This window comes from Manacus vitellinus, unplaced genomic scaffold (genome assembly GCF_001715985.3).
Source record: "Manacus vitellinus isolate BGI_N305 unplaced genomic scaffold, ASM171598v3 ctg7180002437912_pilon, whole genome shotgun sequence".
Taxonomy (NCBI): Eukaryota; Metazoa; Chordata; class Aves; order Passeriformes; family Pipridae; genus Manacus; species Manacus vitellinus.
Window position 1 is genome coordinate 30,780 of NW_021938750.1, and position 8,594 is coordinate 39,373.

The window sequence follows — 8,594 nt, forward strand, 5'->3', positions numbered from 1 at the left end:
ACATCACAGGCTGATCCTGCTGCTGCTCAGAGAGGAGTCAAAGTCCCTTCCCTGCTCCAAGGTGGGTCCCCCACAGGGCCACAGGTCTTTCCAGGAAAACCTCTTCCAGCGTGGGCTCCTCTCTCCAGGGATCCCCAGGCCCCTGCAGGGACTCTGCTCCAACACAGGCTTCCCACAGGACCACATCCTCCTTTTGGGGCATCCCCTGCTCTGGCGTGGGCTCCTCCTTGGGCTGCAGGGGAATCTCAGCCCTGGTGCCTGGAGCACCTCCTGCCCCTCCTTCTGCACTGCCCTGGGGGTCTGCAGAGCTGTTCCTCTGTTCTCACTCTGCTCTCCTCTGGCTCTAATTCCTTCTGCACCACAGATGGAGCCACTGGAATTGGCGGTGCCGGACATGGGGAAGCTTCTGGCAGCTGCTCACAGAACCCACCCCTGGAGCCCCCCCGCTACCAAAACCTGGCCACATGAACCCAATAGAGGGGGTTTTGGAGCCCCAAAGCTCCCTGAATTGGTCCTTCTGGTCCAGATGCTCCCAAAATCAATGCTTTGAACAGCAAAAGCTCGTTAAATCACTGGCTCTGACCCTAAAAGCTCCCTAAATGTGTGTTTCCCAGGCCCAAAGCTTCCTAAATCAGGGTTCCTGAACAAGACCCTCTCTAAACAAGTTTTTTTGGAAGCCCAAAAATTCTTTGAATGGATATTCCTGAGCCCAGAATCTCCCAAAAGAGTGTTTCTCAGCTCCAAAGCTCCCTAAATTGGTGTTCTGGACCAAAAAATGTTTCTAAATGGGGGTTTCTGAGCCTAAATACTCCCTACATTGCTGATTCTGAGCTTAAAAGATCCCTCAATAAGGGCTTTTTAGGCCCAGAAGCTCCTGAAATCAGTGTTCCGGAGCCCCAAAGTCCCTCAAATCAGTTTCTCAGCCCCAAAGCCCCCTAAATCATTCTTTCTGAGCCCCAGAGCTCCCCAAATTTGTCTTTCTGAGCCTTGCAGCTCCCAAAATTAATGTTCCAGAGCCTTGAATCCCCCTAACTTAAGCTACATGCCCTGTTTGCCATCAGATCATGGGATTCAGGGGCTAAAAATTCCAGTGCAGCCCCAGAGCTCCCAGTATCGCTCACTGGTCCCCCCCAGCGCTCTCATTTCCCCCCCAGTGCTCCCAGTATGGCTCTCTGGCTCCCCCCAGTGCTCCCAGTATCACACACCAACCCTCCTCTTTCCACTCCCAAGTCTCCTCTGGAGCACCATAGGGGAGTTTCCCACAGCAGGGCCTGGATTTTGGAGCTCATCTCTAAGGGGGTGGGGGCAGGAGAAGACCCTGCCCAGCCCTTTGAGCTCTCAGCTCTGGAGCTTTGTGGTTTTCCTTCAGCTCTTCCCATTTTTCTCTTCTCCAGGTGAAGGTCCTGGGCCGTGACATGCCCGGGGAGCCTCGGCAGGGCAGCTCCTGGCAGAGGGTGTCCTTGGTCACAGCAGCTTCTGTGACCAAATACTCTGGAGCAGCCCAAGAGCTGGGTGGGAGGTAGGAGCTCTGGGAGTGAGGGGTTTTCATGGCACTGTGGAATGGTTTGGAAGGCTGTGCCTGAGTGCTGGTGGAGCACACATTGGGCACCAAAAAGGACCGCTGTGGTTTAAGCCCATCCAACAACTAAGGAGCACACAGCTGCTCCCTCCCATCATCCCCACCCCTGTGATGGGAGAGGAGAATCAGGAGGAGGTAAAACTGGTGGGTTGAGATAAGAACAGTGTAATAATTGAAATAAAGTAAAATATAATAACAGTAATAATAACAATAGTAATAGCAATAACAGGAATGAAAAGGGAAAGTACTGAGAGGAATAAATGCCATGACAAAACAGTGATGCACAAGGGAACTGCTCAGCACCCACTGACCGATGCCCAGCCCGTCCCTGGGAGGCACCTCCCAGTCAATTCCCCCAGTTCATGTACTGGACATGATGTTCTGGGCTCTGGAATATCCCTCTGGCCCGTTCAGGTCACCCGTCCTGGCCGTGCTCCCTCCTGGTTTCTTGTGCAGCTCCTCCCGGGCAGATCATGGGCAGCTGAAAGGTCCTTGACTTGGGGTGAGCACGACTGAGGCACAGCCGAAACACGGGTGTGTCATCAATGTTATTCTCCTCCTAAATTCACACCAGGCAGGCTCGTCCCTGGCTCTCACAAAGCCCAGCAAAGGCCCTGGGGTGGATCATAGGGGAGCAGCAGGGCTCAGCCCTTGTTCCAGCAAACCCCAGGGAAGGCAAAGGCTTGGCAGTTCACAGCCTCCTGTCTCTCTTGGCTGCCCCCCCAGATCTTCTCAACTGCCTCCTCTTCTCTAGTCCTGTGCCCACCCCATAGATTTTGCTCCTCTATTCCCTTGCATTGCAGAGTGAACCCTGAGTAAAGGACCTGGGAGAGAAGAAGCATGGCAGGCATTGGAACAGTTGGTAAGAGTTGTGTTTCTTCTGTTTAGACAGTGACAGAAGGGGAAATAAGTGATTTTAAAAACCCCAAGTACATCAGAGGTTTGAATAGTATAAGGGATATGTGTCCCAAAAAAGCTCCTTCATGCATTCTTGAAATCTGGAGGGAAAAGTCCTAGTGAAGTTTCCTTTTTTTCTTTTTCTTTCTGTTTGAACCAGTGGGCAGAAATGGAGAGCTGGTGGCAGAGTGTCCTAAGAGAAGTATTTGGGTTGATAAGCTGGTGTGCTGGATCCCATTCCTCTTGCCTGTGGTCATCTGAAAGTCTTTGAGAAGACAGGCCCAAATGAAAAGGCCAAGGGACAATGAAGGGCCCTGGGAGGTCCCTCTCCACTCGTGCAGTGTGGAGGAGGAGTGTCTCACACTTGGGGGTGTCTCTGTTCTGGTGGGACTGTGCTGAGGCACCTGTGTGGTGCCCGAATGCTGTGGCAGCCGAGGCAGGTTCTTGGCCAGGAGAGCCTGAGTGGCCTCGAAGGTCAGAGCCCCCCCAGCGCTGCTGTCGGGCTCTGGTGCACAGGACCTTGTGGTTCCAGGGCCAGCTGGATGGTGTGTTCTGCCCCAGAACCTGCTCAATGCATTCCAGGAGTTCCTCAGGGAAAGCTCCTCCTTAAAAATCCTCTTTTTCTCTTTGATTTATTTTCATGTGACCCTGATGCCCAGCTGCTGCGGTTGGTGTGAAGCTGCTTGAGAAACTCATAGACGAGATCTGCGTGCGAACAAGTAAGAGTGCTCATCCCATTCCTCTTGTCTGTGCTCATCCTTGGGAACCTCTGGGATGTGAGGTGTTATCCCTGAGAGAAGCAAAGCCAGTCAAGGTTTGAGCACATTACCTACAGAACCCCTTCAGTGCACAGCAGGAGGCCTTTGGGGTGGGGTGAGTTTGGTCAGAGGGACGTCCCTCTTTGACCAGAGACACGTCCTGCTCTAGCAGAGGGTATCCCTGGCAATTGGTAAGGATTGAAAGGCATAACACAGTACTTCTGGGATTTCCTCTCCTTCCCTTGACCACTAAAGGAGGAATCTCCTCCTGGGCTTTGCTCCAGGCCCAAAAGGGAGAAGCCTTTGCGTGCAGGTGAGGGCCAGGACTTGCCCACACTACCTGGAAACTAAACCCTGCCGAACAAAGAGAAGAGACAAAGGCCTGTTGTGCATGAGGGCCCAGCACAGTGAGGTCAAATAGTCCCATCTGTCCATAAATTCCCACTTCCAAGGGCCTCCAGAAGTGCTTTGCTGTATTTCCCACCCCCGGGCAGGTGTCCAGGCCCCCAGGGTGCAGAGCTGCCCCGGCAGTGGCTTTGCCCAGCACAGCCTGGGCTCTGCTGGCTCCCATCCTGCCCAGGTTCTAAGGCAGCTCTTTGTCTGTCCCTGCTCTTTGCAGCTGGCATGGGGCAGGGCAATGTTCTTCCCTCAAGGAACCCTTGGAAATCAGCAGGGCCTGGGCTCTCCCCCGTGGCCAGGCCCTTGGGGAGTGAGGGGGCAGGGGGCTTCCTGTCAGTGCTCCTCCCCAGCAGCACAGGAGCTCCAAGCCCATGGTTCTGAGGGCTCACAGTGGTGCTGAGACTCCTTTCCAGAGACAAAAGCTGGAACAGAAAAGTCTCCATGTCCCAAAGAAGACTGGAGCTCCAGGAGAGAGACCAAGGCTCCTTCCCGGAGCAAATTCCTGGTGGGAAAGGATTTGAAAGCTGGGGAAGAGATCACTAATGGTGCCCACAGTGCATCAGCTTGGGAATTCCCCAGTCCTGTTTTTCAGGGATGAGTGAGTTCTTTTCCAAGGCTGCTGAATTAGGAAGGATTCTCTAAAGAAAAAAGAAGTGTGGAGCAAACAAATCAGTAAACAGGCTGGACATGAGGGACCTGAGTCTGAGTTTCTTGTTCCCTCCCTGCATGAAGAAATAAGGCAAAAAAGTCCATTTCCAGGTTGCACCTTGAGTGCAAGGTTTAATTCCTCTGAAGTGAGTATTTCTCAGGAGGAGAGTGAAGTTGAAAAGACAACCTGCAGGAAGGCCTAAGGAGAGCCCCTGAAGAAGAGACTTGAAAACAGAGGATTTGAGCATCCCCAGGGCAGATGGGTGGTCTCTCCTTCAAGGGGGCAGTGTCAGTCTCCCACTGACATCAGTCTTTTTTCACAGAAAAAGGATGGGAACCAGAGGCCTCAAAGCCCCAGGAATCATGGATGAAGGAGGACTTCCAGAAGTTCACGCGAGAAATGACAGCTATGCGTGAAGATCTCCAGAAAGGGCAGGAATACACAAATTGCCTTTTTCAGCTGCTCAGAGAAAACCTGAACAAGGAACAAGGTGAGCAGGGCCACTCCCAAGCACTTCCATCTCTCTGAACACCAAAGCTGCTCTACAGGCAAACCACTCTGAGAGCTCGTCCTGCACAGCTCCTCAAAGGGGCTGGAGAAGGACGGCCCTGACATGGGGCACAGCTTTTGTGCTGCCTGACCCTGAAACAGCTCCCTGCTGAAGTGTTCTCTGCAGGTGGTCATGGCCACACTTGTCTCCCTCATCTCTGCAGAGAGTGTGTGCTGTGAGTTCTCTGATCCCCTGATCCTTGTTAAGGTTCCCCCCTTGCAGTCCTGTCAGCGTCTCTCTCCCTTTCCCCACTCCCCTTCTCCCACTCCCCACTCCTGGGGCCGTCTTGGGGCACATGTGATCCCAACCTTGTCTTCCTGTTGAAGATCCACAAGGAGACCCAGCTCCATGAGCACTGCAGGTGTCTCTGAGCACAGGGGCCTGTGCAGAACAGCTCTCCCTGAAGAGCTGGTGCTGGGAAGGGAAGGAGTCAGCTGGGGCACAGACACCCCAGTGGGCCTGCTGAGCCCCAGATGGTGCTCCTGGGCCTGGCTCAGGCAGGACACAGTGTGTGTTGGGGCACAGCCTGTTGCACCCCGGGCAGGGAAAGGGGAGACAAGATGGGCCTCACCTGCCTGGGGGTCCTGTTCTTGCTGCAGGAGCAAATCTCTGGCAGTGAGCAGCCCAGAACAGTCCAGGGCAACCCCTTGACCTCCTGATGGCTCAGGCCATTGTGGCCTTAGAATGAAGCCTGTGGCCCCCTTTTCAAAGCTGAAGCCATATCTAATTGAGCTACAGAAAGCACGAATGAGGGGTTGAAAAGGGAGGAAAATGTGCTCCGAGTTTCTTGTTCCCTCCCTGCTAAAGGACAGAGGGCAAAGGGAAAACCATTTGCAGATTGTACCTCCATCACAGAATTGAATTCCTGTGAGCTGAGGATTTCTGAGGGGGAGTGAGGAAGGAAAATATGCACCCAGAGGAGAGCCCTGAGAAGAGACCCTCTGGCAGGAAGCTTAAATCAGAACCTTTGGGCATCCTTGTGTCAGAGAGCTGGTCTGCCTCTCAAGGAGGAAGCATCAGTGTTATGGTTCCAAAGCCAGGGCGTGGAGCTTTGTGATGAATATTCACCCCATCCCCTCATCCTATGGGGCGAGGGTTTGACAGGAAAAATCGGAGGACCAGAAGGGGAAGGGTGGCCATCCTCTTCCCCCTGGGCACTGGAGGGAGAGGCAGCCACTTTTCTCCAGCCTGGCTGCAGGTCACAGTCGCTGTTGGGGCTGGCACTGCCCAGACTGCACTGAGGGACCTCGGCAGCAGGAGCCCCTGTGAGTCCCAGCTGCTGCCTTGTGTGTTATCCCTGGCAGAGGCAAAGCCAGTCAAGGTCTCTCCCCCGAGCACGTTACCTGCAGAACCCCTTCAGTGCACAGCAGGAGGCCTTTGGGGTGGGGTGACTTTGGTCAGAGGGACGTCCCTCTCTGACCAGAGACACGTCCTGCTCTAGCAGAGGGTATCCCTGGCAATTGGTAAGGATTGAAAGGCATAACACAGCACTTCTGGGATTTCCTCTCCTTCCCTTGACCACTAAAGGAGGAATCTCCTCCTGGGCTTTCCTCCAGGCCCAAAAGGGAGAAGCCTTTGTGTGCAGGTGAGGGCCAGGACTTGCCCAGGCTACCTGGAAACTAAACCCTGCCGAACAAAGAGAAGAGACAAAGGCCTGTTGTGCATGAGGGCCCAGCACAGTGAGGTCAAATAGTCCCATCTGTCCATAAATTCCCACTTCCAAGGGCCTCCAGAAGTGCTCTGCTGTATTTCCCAGCCCCAGGCAGGTGTCCAGGCCCCCAGGGTGCAGAGCTGCCCCGGCAGTGGCTTTGCCCAGCACAGCCTGGGCTCTGCTGGCTCCCATCCTGCCCAGGTTCTAAGGCAGCTCTTTGTCTGTCCCTGCTCTTTGCAGCTGGCATGGGGCAGGGCAATGTTCTTCCCTCAAGGAACCCTTGGAAATCAGCAGGGCCTGGGCTCTCCCCCGTGGCCAGGCCCTTGGGGAGTGAGGGGGCAGGGGGCTTCCTGTCAGTGCTCCTCCCCAGCAGCACAGGAGCTCCAAGCCCATGGTTCTGAGGGCTCACGGTGCTGCTGAGACTCCTTTCCAGAGACAAAACCTGGAAAACAGGCTCCATGTCCCAAGGAAGACTGGAGCTCCAGGAGAGAGACCAAGGCTCCTTCCTGGAGCAAAATCCTGGTGGGAAAGGATTTGAAAGATGGGCAAGAGATCACTGATGGTGCCCACAGTGCATCAGCTTGGGAATTCCCCAGCCCTGTTTTTCTGGAATTAGTGAGTTGTTTTCCAAGGCTGTTGAATTAGGAAGGATTCTCTAAAGAAAAAGAAGTGTGGAGCACACAAATTAGTAAACAGGCTGGACATGAGGGACCTGAGTGTGCGTTTCTTGTTCCTTCCCTGCCTAAAGAAATAAGGCAATTAAGCCCATTTCAGGTTGCACCTTGAGTGCAAGGTTTAATTCCTCTGAGGTGAGTATTTCTCAGGAGGAGAGAGGAGTTAAAAAGACAACCTGCAGGAAGGCCTGAGAAGAGACCCTGAAGGAGAGACTTGACAACAGAGGATTTGAGCATTCTTAGGGCAGATGGGTGGTCTCCCTTTCAAGGGAGCAGTGTCAGTCTGCCACTGACACCTGTCTATTTTCACAGAAAAAGAACGGGAGGCAGAGGCTACAAAGCCTCAGGAATCTTGGATGAAGGAGGACTTCCAGGAGCTCATCCAACAAATGAAAGCTATGCGTGAAGATCTCCAGAAAGGGCAGGAATCCAGTAAGTGTGATATTCAGCTGCTCATAGAAGGCCTGAAGAAGGAACAGGGTGAGCAGGGCCATTCCCAAGCACTTCCATCTCTCTCAACACCAAAGCTGCTCTACAGGCAAACCACTCTGAAAGCTTGTCCTGCACAGCTCCTCAAAGGGGCTGGAGAAGGACGGCCCTGACATGGGGCACAGCTTTTGTGCTGCCTGACCCTGAAACAGCTCCCTGCTGAAGTGTTCTCTGCAGGTGGTCATGGCCACACTTGTCTCCCTCATCTCTGCAGAGAGTGTGTGCTGTGAGTTCTCTGATCCCCTGATCCTTGTTAAGGTTCCCCCCTTGCAGTCCTGTCAGCATCTCTCTCCCTTTCCCCACTCCCCACTCCTGGGGCCGTCTTGGGGCACATGTGATCCCAACCTTGTCTTCCTGTTGAAGATCCACAAGGAGACCCAGCTCCATGAGCACTGCAGGTGTCTCTGAGCACAGGGGCCTGTGCAGAACAGCTCTCCCTGAAGAGCTGGTGCTGGGAAGGGAAGGAGTCAGCTGGGGCACAGACACCCCAGTGGGCCTGCTGAGCCCCAGATGGTGCTCCTGGGCCTGGCTCAGGCAGGACACAGTGTGTGTTGGGGCACAGCCTGTTGCACCCCGGGCAGGGAAAGGGGAGACAAGATGGGCCTCACCTGCCTGGGGGTCCTGTTCTTGCTGCAGGAGCAAATCTCTGGCAGTGAGCAGCCCAGAACAGTCCAGGGCAACCCCTTGACTTCCTGATGGCTCAGGGCACTGTGGCCTTAGGATGAAGCCTGTGACCCTCTTTTCAAAGCTGAAACCATATTTAACTGAGCTACAGAAAGCACCAATGAGAGGCTGAAAAGGGAGGAAAATGTGCTCCGAGTTTCTTGTTCCCTCCCTGCTAAAGGACAGAGGGCAAAGGGAAAACCATTTCCAGATTGTACCTCCATCACAAAATTGAATTCCTGTGAGCTGAGGATTTCTGAGGGGGAGTGAGGAAGGAAAATATAC

General features: G+C 54.0%; 1 long non-coding RNA gene across 1 annotated transcript; it reads left to right on the forward strand.

The window, feature by feature from the left end:
• Positions 1-1,390: 1,390 nt before the first annotated feature.
• Positions 1,391-7,589, forward strand: LOC108643255. Its single transcript, XR_003915724.1, has 4 exons — positions 1,391-1,519; positions 2,383-2,441; positions 3,136-3,195; positions 7,470-7,589. It is a non-coding gene; the product is annotated as an uncharacterized LOC108643255 (long non-coding RNA).
• Positions 7,590-8,594: the final 1,005 nt, after the last annotated feature.